Raw genomic sequence first — 15,199 nt, 5'->3', positions numbered from 1 at the left:
ACTTTCTGCTTATTCCCGTTTTTCCATTTACCAAGGAGAGAACTAAAGTTCAGAAAATGTAAACAACATGACCAAGGTCACAGAGATCATAGGCAGAGAAGCTAAAACTTGAATCGAGATATTTGACTACATGGTGTTCTACTGATTGTCTATATATATATATATATATATATATATATATTTTTTTTTTAAGAGGAAAACATTTCTCTTTTACCTACCTAACTCCCAGTTCCTGATGGAAGGAAGAAAATTGATAAATCCATTTCAAATATGTCAGCACTGTTTTCTGGTATTATTGCTATATTTTCAATAACATGCTTATTGTGATATATCCTGATTTTTCACTAACGACTACATGCTATAAAAGATGGGATTTAACTCCCTATACCACTGCCTCACATGCAAATATTTCCTTTCTCCATTTTCCATTCCATAAAGCTGCATTCCTAACAATATCTGTAGGGTTTTTCTCATGAGCTATGGTTTTCCACAGAAGAATCCTACAGTCTCTTGACTAAGGACTAGAACTTGAGCTTTCAATATCCTGGGCATTAGGAACCCCATGGAAAAGGTTTCTGAGGTCTCATTTTTGAGAATATAGACGTTCACATTTTCCCCATTTTTGTTATGGTATCTTCCCAGCATATCCACATTTAACTGTACCCTGTATCTCCGAAAGCGAAACATGCCTGGATTCAACCTGTCACCCTTCAGGCTTCTGCTTGGAAAAAGCGGGAATAAACAGGCACCGGCAGCTCGTCCCTATAATACTGTCAACCCACGTCCTGATTTCAGCTCTGCCCTGCGTTCCCACCTTCGGAAGCACCTGGTGGTTTCAATTTGGGAGCCTTTCCAGGGTTCAGCAGCTTTAATTGGTTTATTGGTAAGCTTAGGTTTCAGCTTTCCTAGATCTGCTAAGTCAGTTACCATTCATCCATCTGCTTGGCAGCTTCAAAAATTATCTGTTGTTCCAAAAATGTACCGGAATGTTAAGTGACTGATTGAGAGGTGAAGTCTTATACTCCGAATTAGCAAGCCAGATCAACCAATGAGAACACACTTGCCCACAGTGTTCCCAGGATCCTGGCCCTCTCCAGAGCTATTTAGGGAAAGGGGATGTTAGTTGAGAGAGGAAATTACAGATTATCCATTCCACTTAAGTCAACAGTTGAATAACCTTGTGTGAAAATTACTTCTGAGATCTAAGACCTGTCACTACTATTTCACATAGAATTTTAGCTCCTCTACTTGCATAGAAGGTCTCCTTGGAGACCGTATCTGCTTCTCGTCAGTGGATGCCCAGTGCTAAGCGTGCTGCATGACCTACAAGGGCTGCTTAGTCGATGTTTGCTGAACGGATGAACACGAAGGCCTACACCCCAGGTAGAGGTTTAGTTCAGTACAGCAGGAATCGATTATGATTCGTGATCATAGGGAAGAGCAGTGAAATCCTCCTGAGAAACTCCCTCATACTTCCTGGTCCACAAGTGCTACAAGGGTATGAATCTTTTTATTTCTTTTTCCCAGTGCAAAAGATTCTTTATTATAGCACCGGGACAGGACCCATGGGCAGAAAGAGCCGCCCTGGGATTGTGAAGAGTGACTGATTATTAATTTCTCAGTTCATGGGGGTTAGGGATTACAGAAGTTTCTAAGGAATTGTGTCAGTTGAAAGCAAGAGCTCCAAAATGTAGGAGGGCTAGCTATTGCCAAGATAAGGTTGTTTTTAGTCTTTAATGAAATATCAGCATTAAGGTAGCCACGAATTCCTCGAGGAAGATCACGCTCTGCATGTCTCGGGAATTTATCAGTGGACGCGAGTTGGAAGGACACTGAATGTTAGCAGCATTTCTTTTGTCTTTGTTCTCATCCTTTTCCCCATAAACAATTTTGACCCTTAAATTTTTAAGGTTGCTGAGGGTGGAAGTTCTCATCTTCTATAAGTGCTTCCTGCAGGATAGGGGTAAGATGTCTCTACCTATGGGTCAGCATTGGTCCGCTGGGGCTGTAGGAGTTATGGAAGGCAAAGGCTGCTGAGTCCAAGGTAGACAACGTACATGACTCTCCCTGAGTCGAAGGGATCATCTTCTGGCTTGAAATTATGGCAATCAAGGAGTCTCGGGACCAGGTGGACAGACATAGGAGTAGACAACAAAATAATATTAATATTATTATGAGAATATGAATCCTTTTAAAGATAGTCTACCTGCGGTCTACTTTGGATAGACACTGGAAATTTAAGAGGAGAATATATATATATATATATATATAATTTATATGTGCTTCAGGGACACCTGGGTGGCTCAGTCAGTTAAGCATCCAACTCTTGATTGCAGCTCAAGTCATGATTTCAGGGTCCTGAGATGGAGCCCCATGTCAGGCTCTGTGCTGGGATGAGCCTGTTTAAGATTCTCCCTCTCCCTCTCCTTTTGCCCCTCCCACTGCTTGCACACACGCATATGCGTCCACATGCTCTCTCTGTCTTTCTCTCTCTCTCTCAAAATAAAAGAAATTTTTTAAAAAATATATATACGTCTCACATTTGAACCTCCTCTTCAAACTTAGATGTTCAAGAAGTTAGTATTATTCCCTTAGTTCTAGCTACTAAATTTCTACTGGAGTAGAAAGTCCCTCAAGTAAGTAAGTAAGTCCCCACTCCCTTTTTTCCAGGGTGTATCTACAATCAGAGGGCCTTCTTCAGTACCAAGACGTGTATATATGTGGAAGGAGTAGAGAAAGGACAGGTAAATCTGGTTCTCAGCATTGCCTGTCTGCGCGGCACGTGCCGACCAGTCCAGTCCGCAAAGACGGAAGGGGAGAGGATGAGCTTAGGAGAATGGACAGTAGGAATGGAAAATGCCAAGAAAAGCCTGATTAATATCTCAAATATATTACCCCACCTTTTCCGATTGGAATCCCATGGAGTTGATCTACTTCAATTTTAATTTTCTCACATTTTGCCCAAACTTCTTCCTTGTCTTCTCTGTCTTTCCAGGAGTGTTTTGTAACCCTTCCCATATTTCCCAGGGGGTTATTTTGCCTGGCCCAGGCTGTTTGTTTCTGTCTCACAGTTGTCCTGCTGCCAGCAGGGTGGGATGACCAGCCTGAGCCAAGCTATCTGGATAATGTCACTCCTGGCAGGAAGAGAAATTTGCAACAGTAACACACATTGCGCCTTCTTCACATTCCGGACACTCCCAGGAATCATGTGGGGCCCACTTGCACAAAATTGGCTCTCCACTCCATTCATCTGGCAGCCAAGACCCATAAACTAAATCTGGTTTCCAGCAACAGCAGTGGTAACATCAATATCAAAACTAGTTTGGTCCATTTCACAAATGTAAAATTTTAAAAATTTGCTTTGACAAATCCTCCTGTGAGCGGTGTTTCTGGAGAACACCTCCAACCATATTTTTACTGAAAACATGTCTTTTTATAAATCATAACAATAATAACAACTGACATATAGCAAATCTTTTTCTGAGCTTAGGCTAAATATTTTACATAAACTTTCTCATTAAATCCCCATCACAATCTCATCTCCGTTTTACAGATAAAGAAATAGGACTATGGAGAACAGCTACATTATTTGCCTAAAGTCGCACAACTTATAAATACCGAGTCCAGAACGAACAGAGAATTGTGCCAGAATTTGAACTCTAAACCCTATCATATTTGGCCAAACAAATTGGCATACAAATAAAGAAATCACTAACTTAAACGATATTATCAAAAACTTAGATGTCATTAGGAAAAAGAGAAATTCAAATTAATATTAGCTTTTCTAAGTGAAAACAATACTTATTTCTCAATTGAAATATGAGTACAGATATATAATTAACATCAAAATATAACATGAAGAAAACTAGAGTGAATGGGTGCTTTTTTTTTTTTTAACTTTGGAAACACACTCATAACTACCACAGTGATGAAACCACCAACTGGGTGGCCAAACACAAAGCAAAACAAATAAATCAAAAAACTATCCCATTCCGTTTCTGCCTCTATTCCTTTTTATAATTTTCTCCTCCTGGTACTTGGATATGAAATAGTAAGGAAATATGTATTTATTTATCCTCTTGTTATAAAAAGACAACCTGAGAGAGATGAAGCATCACAAAGCCAGGAATCAGAAACTACATTCAGTGCAAGCTCGACTGCCAACCAGCCATGAGAGACTAGTAGACACGACGCTTGAGTGTTGTCCTAAAGAGACGTGCAAAAGAGGAGGGCCAGACTGGATGCGCTGTGGGCTCTTCCCAGCCTGGACATTTTTTTATGTCAATCATGTAGCTCAAATTACAAACATTTTTTTTTCTGAACTGGCAGGCCCAGAGGGTGCTCTTGAAGAAGAAAAATATAATAGGAAATTAAAAATAAGTAAGGATCTATCATTAGAGATCAAGCCCAAAGTTGCATATTTCTAAAAAGTAGGTAATCTTATTTTCTCAACTATTCTACAAATGCAGCTGAAAGGACCCAATAATAGTATTTTTATACCATATGGGGACTTCTGTCTTTAATAGTACACCACTTCCCTTTGTCTTACTGCCACTTGTTCTGTTCTCATCTTAAACGTAGTTTACCCTAAGAAATTTTTCCTGACTCTGTCTGGAGAAAAATAAATCCAGCCTTAGCATTCTGTGAATTTCCTAATAGAGATTTTTTATAATTTATTATAATTGATTATGAACTGACTTTTCTTCTGACAATATCATAAGCTCTGAGGGTTTGTCTCTTTTTCTCAGTAGCACCTACGACAGTTGCTAGCACATGGTAGTTGCTCAATAAATGTGTACTAACATTTTCTCCAGTCCAATTTCCTCACTTACAGATGAGAAACTGCAGCTCCAGGACAGAAACACTAAATTCCTGGCAAAGAGCTCTTTTCACCACATAACGCTGTCTCTCAAACTCTGAAGTATGTATTACATATTTTCAGACTAACTTTAAGTAGAGACAGGGATGATAATAACTATATTATAAAATGCAAATATGCTAAGACATATGTGGAGTTAAAAAAAGTCTTGCCCTAGATAAATGCAAGCAGAAAAAATATAAAATTGCCGGCTGATTGTGAGCTATAGATAGGATCAAAGAAGTTGCTGACAATTCCTCAGCTTGTAAATCAAATCACAAACCAAGACCAGTTAAAGACATAACATAGGTATTTACTCCCAGGACCCGGCCAAAAGAAAAAAAAAAAAAAGAGGTAAAATCTAGAGTTTTCAGACTTAGAAAGAAAGATAAAGTTTGAAATTTTTTTCTTTTAAGTAGGCTCCACTCTCAGTATGGAGTCTAATGTGGGGCCCAAACTCACTACTCTGAGATCCAGACCTGAGCTGAAATCAGCAGTCAGATCCAAACTCAGTGAGCCACCCAGGTGCCCCAAAGTTTGAAACTTTCAATGTTTCATTACTAGATGGACAAGAATGGTTTGTAAAGATACAGATACGGCACCACCACCACCATAGGTATGCAAGGGTTTTTAGGGTTTTAAAAATATCCATAGGTACACATGTGCATCAGACAAACAGTCTGGATAAACCCTAAAATTTTAAATGATTGAATGGGCTAGTCAGTACAGGACAGCTGTGGACCAAACTCTGGACACATGACTTTATTCCTAAATTGGACTCTCATGGGATGATTCTGAGGACCTAACACTCCCAGAGGTGCCTGCAGGCAAAATTAAAGCCCCCAGTGGCTACTGACATGGAGCCTTCACCCCTTCATGTGGAAAAACGAGGGGAGAAGTCTGGCATCGGGAGTGGGAAGGGTAAGACAGATACCAGGAGAAGAGACTGAAAGAAAGCAAAACTAGATCCTCAGCACAACACCTTCACACAGCCCACTTCTCAGCCTTTACTTAACTTTTATTTTTTGGTGCTACAACAGTTACCTGGGGTTATGAAGAAATAGCACGAAGACAAAAAGCAATACGCTAACGGGATGCCTGGGGGCTCAGTCGGTTGAGCACCCGACTCCTGATTTGGGCTCAGGTCCTGGTATCAGGGTCCTGAGATAAGAGCCCCACTATGGGCTCCAACCTGAGCCTGCTTAAGACTCTCCATCCCTCTCTCTCTGCCCCTCCCCGCATCCCGCCACGGGCACACTCTCTCTCTTTCTCAAAAACAAAAAACAAAAAACAAACAAACAAATGAAAAAAAAAAAAACACTAAGGATGGAAGATTAAGAAGGGGAAAAAGCTTTTTTAATATTATTTGAAGAGATTCTTGCGATTCAATATGGTATAATATAACAGAAGAATTTATTGACAATAAATGATTTATACTCTGGAATCAAACTATGTAAAGCTCACAAAAAGTTAAAAATAAGCCCCTTACACACACACCCCACTGATTCAATTTACACATAACTAGTTGTACAACTGAAAACTGACAATACTTCATAATTTGCATTTTAACATAAATCGGGGGGGGGGGATGATTAAGGGACATTTCTTGCCTGTTTCTAGTTAGAATCTTTTCTCTTTTCTTGGTTCCAAATTGTTGAAAAGCAGCTTCTTTCTAATGCTTTTGGAAGGAAAAATGAACATACCATTCCCCATTGTAAATCCTCCAAGCATTTGGTTATGAAAATGTATCCTACATCACCAGCAAATGTAAACATCCTTGGGATATGTTCTCCAAAGTCTGCACCAAAGGCGAAGGGCTCATATTAACATAGAACAAATAGGCCTACCACATTGGAGAGTACATACAAATACTTAGAATACTATCAAATATTTTATTTGTTGCAGTTTAGATTTTTTTTTAAAGATTTTATTTATTTATTTGACAGACAGAGATCACAAGTAGACAGAGAGACAGACAGAGAGAGAGAGGAGGAAACAGGCTCCCCGCTGAGCAGAGAGCCTGAGGCGGGGCTCGATCCCAGGACCCCGGGATCATGACCTGAGCCAAAGGCAGAGGCTTTAACCCACTGAGCCACCCAGGTGCCTCCCTGCAGTTTAGATTTTATTAATAAAACCTACAATAATGCAATTAGAAGGCTTATGTACTTTGGAAAGCAAAACAATGCTTGAAAAGTAGACAAGATGGTAGTTTTTTTCAATTGAATTTTTTTAAAATATAAAATACGTATAAAAATACATATAGTTTCAAAAATGTAAAACAGAACATCAAAACCAGGAAAGACAAAAGAGATCCTTTAGATCATTTTAAGGAAGAGGAATCTGTCAGAACTGAGTGGCAGAAGGAGAAGGAACTCTTCGACTAGTACTTCGGTAGGAGGCTTTTCAAACCTTTAATAACAATTGGCGGGGGAGGGTGATCAGTTGACCGAGGCCAGCTATCACAATTCACTTAATCTGGCTTTGAGTTCTTCACCAACCTCAAACCCCTAATGGACTCTCCCTCCAACTTCTCTCGTGCTGCTCTCCTTTGCACTCTCCACAGGTGGGCTGCGTCTAGCTTTTCTTTTTGCATATTTCCAGAAAATGTGCCCAAGGAAATGTCCTGCTCCCATCTCAGCATCATTTTCTAAAACTCTCAGGTTCCACGATTTTCCTCCCGAAGACTCTTGAAGAAAGAGAAATCCTCAGAATAACAAGTGATCACTCCTTCACCAGGAGTAGGGATGGGAAGAAATAATAACCCAAGGGAGAAAAAGCGATAAAAAACAACTGCTTATAGTGGCGTTTGGAGAAAATTATGTAAATATTTATGCAAAGACAGCTTTGCAGAACACATCGAGATGCATCAGAACCGCCCGTGCCAGTGCGCACAGGCAGCCTCACAGTTGGATCAACAGCCTGAAAAGCAGATGTGCCAATTTCCTGTATTTGATTATGATGATTCCTAATTATGCCAAAGCTGTGGCAATGTCCTTCCCTAGAATGACTCTTAATTTTGTTTTGCTAAGCCACACACACAACCTGTTTTGGACGTGTAATTCATTGTCACGTTGTCTATGAAACACTCATTTGCTTGCCTAATAGTTCCGAGGACAATGGCTCATGTGGATGCTGTTTTCTTTTGTAATTTGCCGTTTGCGAGCATGCAGGGGAAAAAGAAAGAAAACATGCAGAGTGATAGAGCCATGCTGTTTACCATCAGGGAGGCTCTAGCTTTTCCACCATGGTCTACAAATGAGAATACCATTATATGGTTGTTCTTAAAAGGGCAGTTTTCTTGCTTTTCTTGTGTTTACACTTACAATGTCATTGCCAACAAAAAAAACTCAGCACCTTTCAGACTAAGCGTGGCCATAAGCCACAGCAAACTGAGAACACTGTATCAGATGTCAAAATTAACAAGTAGCTTGACCATTGAGGTGCTTTGACCCAACTGTATGGTAAAGTTGGAGGGAGAAAGGAAAATATGACTGATTCAGTAGTCATAGAAGCCTCCACATGATCCTTGAACTTGTCTGACGCACACACTTGCTAAGACTTTAATATTCTTTTGCACTTCAAACCCCACTACTGATATTGATGTCTGCTTTATAATTTAAAATGTGCTTTTCACTTATAGTTCTTGATTTGTACGCACAAGAATCCTATGAGGTCAGTATTTTTATTAAACTTATTTATATATGTAGAAATAAGTACAGAGAAAAATTCCATGTTCAAAGAAAGCAATAAAGTCTGGACTCCAACTTCAACTTGTACACAGATCAATAACTCTTTATTAAGCATCTGTTTATTAACTAGGTTTGACCCTTATAAAAAAATAGTGACAGATTAACAAATTGTTTTGTTTTATTTTTAAAGATTTTGTTTATTTATTTGACAGAGAGAGAGAGTTCGAGAGCGCACAAGCAGGGGCAGCTGCAGAGGGAGAGGGAGAAGCAAACTCCCCGCAGAGCAGGGACCCCAGTGTGCTGGATCCCAGGATCCCAGGATCCTGAGTCGAAGGCAGACACTTAACTGACTGAGCCACTCAGGCGCCCCAACTTTTAATAAATCGTAAATATGTTTCTCTCCCTCCAGGACTCTGGTGGCTTCCTGCTTCTCTCTGTAGGACGAACCAACACCAGCTCCCCCACCTCAGGCTCTGAATCTTTCTAACTTCGTCTCCAATCTTTCTCTCTAATAGTGCTCCTTTACAGACCTGATCCAGATTCACTCACCATGGCGGAACTTGAGACGTGATTGTGATTTGCACTACAATGAAGCTTGACGAAGGGAGACCTTTCGTTTTCTTCATGCTTCATCTCCAGCAGAAACTTGAGTGGTGCCTGGAACGCTGCAGGCCTCAGTAAACACCTGTTAAATGAGGACAGTTGTCGTCTATGCTTACACTCATTAAAAAAAAAAAACAAAACTATCTGACAGTCTTAATCTGGATTTCCTAAAACAGAACATCTGACAAGGACTCAGACTGAGGTAGTTTATATGGAAAGTAACTTCTGGAAGCAGGAATGAGGGAAGAGTGGGTGACTTGGGGAGGAGCAAAGCCAGTATAAAGCTCTATAATCAAGTTCATGGTCCAGTCGACAGGGGCTCAGATCCCCCCGCCCCCAGAAGCTCTTGCCAATGTACAGAACACTCACAGAGCTGTCCGCTCAGGACACAGGACTGGTGGACTCTGGACAGAGAGCCATCCAGAGGGTATTAATATGCTCACACTTCCGAGAAGCACAGTCGGTTCCTGTAGCCTTGGAGAAGTCCCTGAAGAAGAAAATAGAAATACACAGTATAGTAAATGCTATCAACAGGCGATGCGTCCGAGCCCATGCAAACACAGCACACATGTAGCAGCTGCTAATATGAGATGCGGCAAAGAGACGGGTAAGAAAGGACCAAAGTACCTGCTATTAGCATTATTTATTATTCTAGCTACTAAAATTAGACGAATTTCTGGAATTCTGAAAACACTGGAATTCCAGAATACTATTTTGAAGGCATGCAATCAATATGGCTTTTTATAAAGGATTGGGAATGTGTGACATTTTGATAGTATAGGAACGAGGAAGCAAGTGTTTGTCAAGCTGAATCTGTAGACTTAACTCCTCAAAGTCTGATGACAGGTTTTTTGAACATTTGCAGGTTTGAAGACTATATGCATCCTGTAATATAGCATATAATACAGTATAATATATTGCATATATATACACACACATAATATATATACTATCATAGTGTGTGTGTGTATGTGTATACACATCATATACTTATGCCCAATACTTTTGTTTTAATTAAAGAATCACTGTAATTGAACAATTTATTTTATCTCTCGGGGTCCATGAGAACCCTTTTAGAAAGAATTCTCACCTCCCTTGATTCTGAAAAAATGTTGACTCAATATATAATATGCACTCAGGACCAAAGAGCCTTATCAGATATGAGAAGAACCATGGGGGCTTACACTACATTTGTATTGTACAAACAGCTATTATATTCATAACCATTACACACAAAAATTTTAGATGCTGCAGAAATAATTAGGTGAGAGAGTCAAAGTGCCTGCTATAAGGAATTCATCCTACACCTAGCTGGGAACCTAAGTCACTTGTCAGCACCAGCACTGTAGCCAACACATTATGCTCACCAAGTAAAAGGTGAGGGGATAATCCGCAGGAGGCCAGGGATGCTCCGCACTGGATTGTACAAAGTGACTTCATAAACACGAGGAAATTTGGAGTAGGCCTTCTAGGTGCAAAGGATGAAGATCTGGAAGAAGAAGAGAGCTTTTCTAGGCAGGAGAATGCTGACACAGAAAGAGAAAGTGCATGAGTATATCCCTAGAGCACTAGATAAATTATTTTCACAAAATGAAAGTACATTTTGAGGAATAACAGAAGATAAGATTGGAAAGGTCAGTAAAGAACATATTTAAGAGAATTATGAATACCAACCCTATAATTTGAAGTTATAAACTCTAGACAATGGCTAGCCATTAAAGATTTGGGACAGGTGACAGGGAAAGAACTAAGGTGCTGTTTTCAGAATACTAGAAAAATGTGAGTAATAGCAGAAGGGAAAATAGGCCTTTAGGTGTCAACCTTCAAATAATCTTTAACTGGAATAAATATCCAAGAAGCTAATGTAAAATCTCTCTTAGGCCTGAAGTTATCTCCACAATGTTACACGTGCAATGTCAGACATGCGATCCAAATTCAAGAGGAGTAAAGAGGAGGGGCACCTGGGTGGTTCAGTCAGGGAAGCCTGCGATTCTCGATTTTGGCTCAGGTCATGATCTTGGAGTCATGAGGCCAGCCCCACCTCAGGCTCCATGCTGAGCATGGAGCCCGAGTGGGATTCTCTCTCTCCCTCTCCCTCTCCCTCTTGCCCCTTCCCCCAACTCAGGCAGTCTCTAAATAAATAACATCTTTAAAAAATAAAGAGGAATAAGAGGAGACAAAAAAATCAATCTGATCAAAACCAAGAAAAATAAACAGAGAGCCACAGGGATGTCAATAGTAACTTCAAAATAACTATGCTTGATATGTTAAAGGAAGTAAAACAATTTTGACATAGAACAAAATAAAGCACATTTTAGAAAAGAAAAATGCAATAACCAAAATCAGGAACTTCATGTAAAAGTTTAAGAGAAGGTAAAGAGATCATTAATGAACTTGAAGGTGAGTCAGAGGAAAAGATTCATAGAGAGACAAAAGTATGAAAAAATATGTTAAAGACATAAAAGACTCAATGAAGAGGGGCTCCTGGGTGGCTCAGTCAGTTAAGTGATGGATTCTTGATTTCAACTTAGGTCATGACAGGGAGTCTGCCTGAGATTCTCTTCCTCCCTCTCCCTCTGCCCCTCCTCCTGCTCTCTCTCTCACTCTCTTTCTCTCTCTCTCTCTCTCTCTCAAAAAAAAAAAAAAAAAGAGATTCACAGAAGAAAAAATCTAACATAGGTATAACGGAGAACCAGGAAGGCAAGGAAAAGAGATTTGGGAAGGATGAATAGAAATGACGGAAGCCAAAGACCACGGAATAATTTAAAGAAAATAACTGCAACTTGGAATTTGCCATTGACAGAAAACAACATCCAAAAACTAAGGCGAGATATTTTAATTCTTTCAATATTTTAATTATTTAAAATCCGCACTGAAGAAAATTCTAAAAAGTATTGAAGCTGGGAGAGATATGGTCTTAGAATTTCAGAGATCCAAGAAAAAATTAAAAACAACAACAAAAGATAATTAGGTGGGTAATTCTAGATAAATACTAGCTATTTAAGCAAAAATGATAATGTTTTGTGAATTTTAATATTTGCTAAGAATCAAAATAGATGGCAACAATAGCATAAAAACCATGAGGGAGGATAAATGGAGTTAAAGCATGCTTAGGCTCTTGCATCATCCAGAAAAAAAGGAAAGAGTACTAATTTAGATTACTTTGATAATTTAAGGATATATGCTTTAATCTCTAGTGTGACAGTTAAAAGAATGTATGACTACTAAGATAACAGAGAGAAATTAGAAAAAAGGGAAAATATGGAATCAATCCAAAGAAGGGAAAAAAAAAAACAGATAAAAAGTAAATGAGTTGGGATGAACACATAGTACACAGAAATTTAAATCCAGACATATCAGTAATTGCATTAAATGTAAATGGCTTAAATGTCCTCAAAGAAGACAGTCTCTCAAAATGAAATAAAAAAAAAAACTCAACTATTTCCTGCCCACAGAGAAACAAATATAAACATACAGAAAAATTAAAAGTAAAAGGATAAATTAAAAAAGATATATGCTGTAAATATTAACCAAAAGAAAGCACGTATATCCCTATTAATACCAAATCAAAAAGACTTTATGGCAAAAAGCATTACTGGGGCTCAAGAGAGCACTTCATAAAAGGCTCAATTCACCAGGAAGATATAATAATTCTAAACATGAAAACAAAAATAGAGAGAAATGAGAAAAATAAAGAGATCTATAACTATGGGATATTATAACATCCTTCTCTCAGAAACTAATAGAATAAGCAGATAAAAGATTTGGAAAGATGTAGAAGGTTTCATCAACATGATTAGCAAATATAAACTACTGTCATGTGACAACAGACATTGCATTCAACAATTGTAGAACACACGTTCCTTTTGGATGTCCACAGAACACTGACAAAAAGTGACCATATACTGGGCCATAAACTGAAATTAGGTACAAAGTATATACAAAGTATGGCCACAAAGGAAAGAAACTAAAACAAATTATAAAAAAAAAAGTACAAGTATTTGAAAAATCATGAATAGATTTCTAAATAATCAAAGGCCAAAGGAGAAATCAAGTCTTGAAGTCCAGAAAATATTTTAAATGAGTAAGGGTAAAAATACTATTTATAAAAATTCATGGAAAGCATCTGAGTGTGAGATTATGACCTTAAATGAACATGCAAAAAAAAGCAAGACTGAAATTCAATGATCTAAGCATCCTTTTTCCATTTCCATAGAGGAAAAGAACAGCTTAAGGAAAATAGTGGGGAGGAAAAAAAGAAGAAAACACATAAGAGAAAAATTAATACAATAAAGACAAATACACAATAAAGAGGACCAGTCAAGTCAAAAGTTGATTCCTTAAAAATAAGGCACAAATTGGTCAAACAGCAGAAGTCAGCTTTATCTTTAAAAGACCAATAATGAGGACGAAAGCAAAGGTCTCTATCTTCACGTGTTTAACCTGCCATTTGGTTCTCTGATGTCTGGTCTCACCTCCCTCAGCCTATCTCTCCATCTCATTCTTGCCAATAGGATCATGCGAATGTGTGTTGAGTGAACAAGGGAGTGTTGCCGACCCCAGGAAGCACTTTTCCTGAGAGTATTCCCCATTGGGATCCTGAGTTGTCAACCACTCCACAAGCAAACCACTCCACAGGACTCAAGTCCCTTCAAGGACTCCGAGAATTCTGCAATTTCCACAAGGGGGTATTGCTCTTTCAACAAACTGGCCTTAGACTAAACCATGAAGTGTGAACTCAGACTCTGTTCCAACCCATCTTGTACAATACAGATCCTTTCATCTTTCTCTCTAAAATCAGGGAGAGATGACTTGAGTAGAGGCCACAGTGATCCCATAACCACCTCCAGTGCAAACTGCTGTTTCCTGCCTGCTAAATCCAGCCTTTTTCTCTCTCTAGGCTTTGAAACTCTTGTGTTTACATAATCTCTTCCTCCAAAAAGTTCCTCTATTATGTCATAATGGGTCATACCGTCCACTCTCCAGCTGAGCCCACCTCTTGACTCAGCATCACAGTTTCCATTCGCTCATTTATAACTACATGTTCTCGCAGAAGGGGGAAGGGAGAATGGTTATTAATACTCCCAAAATATTACAAATTTAGGCCGCACTGTTAAAATGTTAACATAGCTATCCTCATATGAACCTCCTATTCTCTGCTCGACCTTATAATTCTCCATAACAACTCTTGGGAGGAGTACAGATTATTTAGACTATAATGATTAAACCGTAAGTAAAATATCAGACACCCCAAAAGATGATCAATTTGGTGCCTTTACATAGGGATAGTCTTACCCCCAAATTATTATTATGAGGTCTTTTCCATTCTGCTTAGTAAAGTGGATGAGAAAAAAGTACATCTGGGCTTGGGTTCAAATCCTCGTTCTGCTAGGGATTAACTGTGCAATGTTGGGCAAGTTGCTTATCTCCTCCATGCCCGTCTCTTCATATATAAATAAGTGAAATAAAAGCATCTATCTATAATGTATTTTTTGAGGATTTAACAAAGTAATATATACAAATTACCTAACAGAGTTCCCAGAACAGAACACTAGAAATGTTATTATTAATTATAGGTTTTATTGCAGATACAATTAACAAAGTGTTGTATTAGTTTCAGATGTGCAATATAATAAGCCAGCAATTCTGTACATCTCTCCGTGCTTGTCAAGGTAAATGCGCTCTTAATCCCCTTTCTCAATTTCACGCCCACCCCCACCCCACCCCACCTCCCTTCTGGCAACCCGGTTTCTTCTCTGTGTTTAAGAGTCCGGTTTTATCAGGAGAGGAGTCAAGATGGTGGAGAAGTAGCAGGCTGAGACTACTTCAGGTAGCGGAAGATCAGCTGAATAGCTTATCTAAAGATTGCAAACACCTACAAATCCAACTGGAAATCAAAGAGAAGAAGAACAACAACTCTAGAAACAGAAAATCTACCACTTTCTGAAAGCATATTTTCCTGGGGTTGTTGCCACCCTTTTAGTATTTTACTTGCTCATTCATATACTCTTATCTGGACAAAATGACAAGGCGGAAAAATTCACCACAA

Source organism: Enhydra lutris, unplaced genomic scaffold (genome assembly GCF_002288905.1).
Source record: "Enhydra lutris kenyoni isolate GAN:26980312 unplaced genomic scaffold, ASM228890v2 scaffoldscaffold21, whole genome shotgun sequence".
NCBI lineage: Eukaryota > Metazoa > Chordata > Mammalia > Carnivora > Mustelidae > Enhydra > Enhydra lutris.
This window is presented reverse-complemented; position numbering follows the sequence as displayed.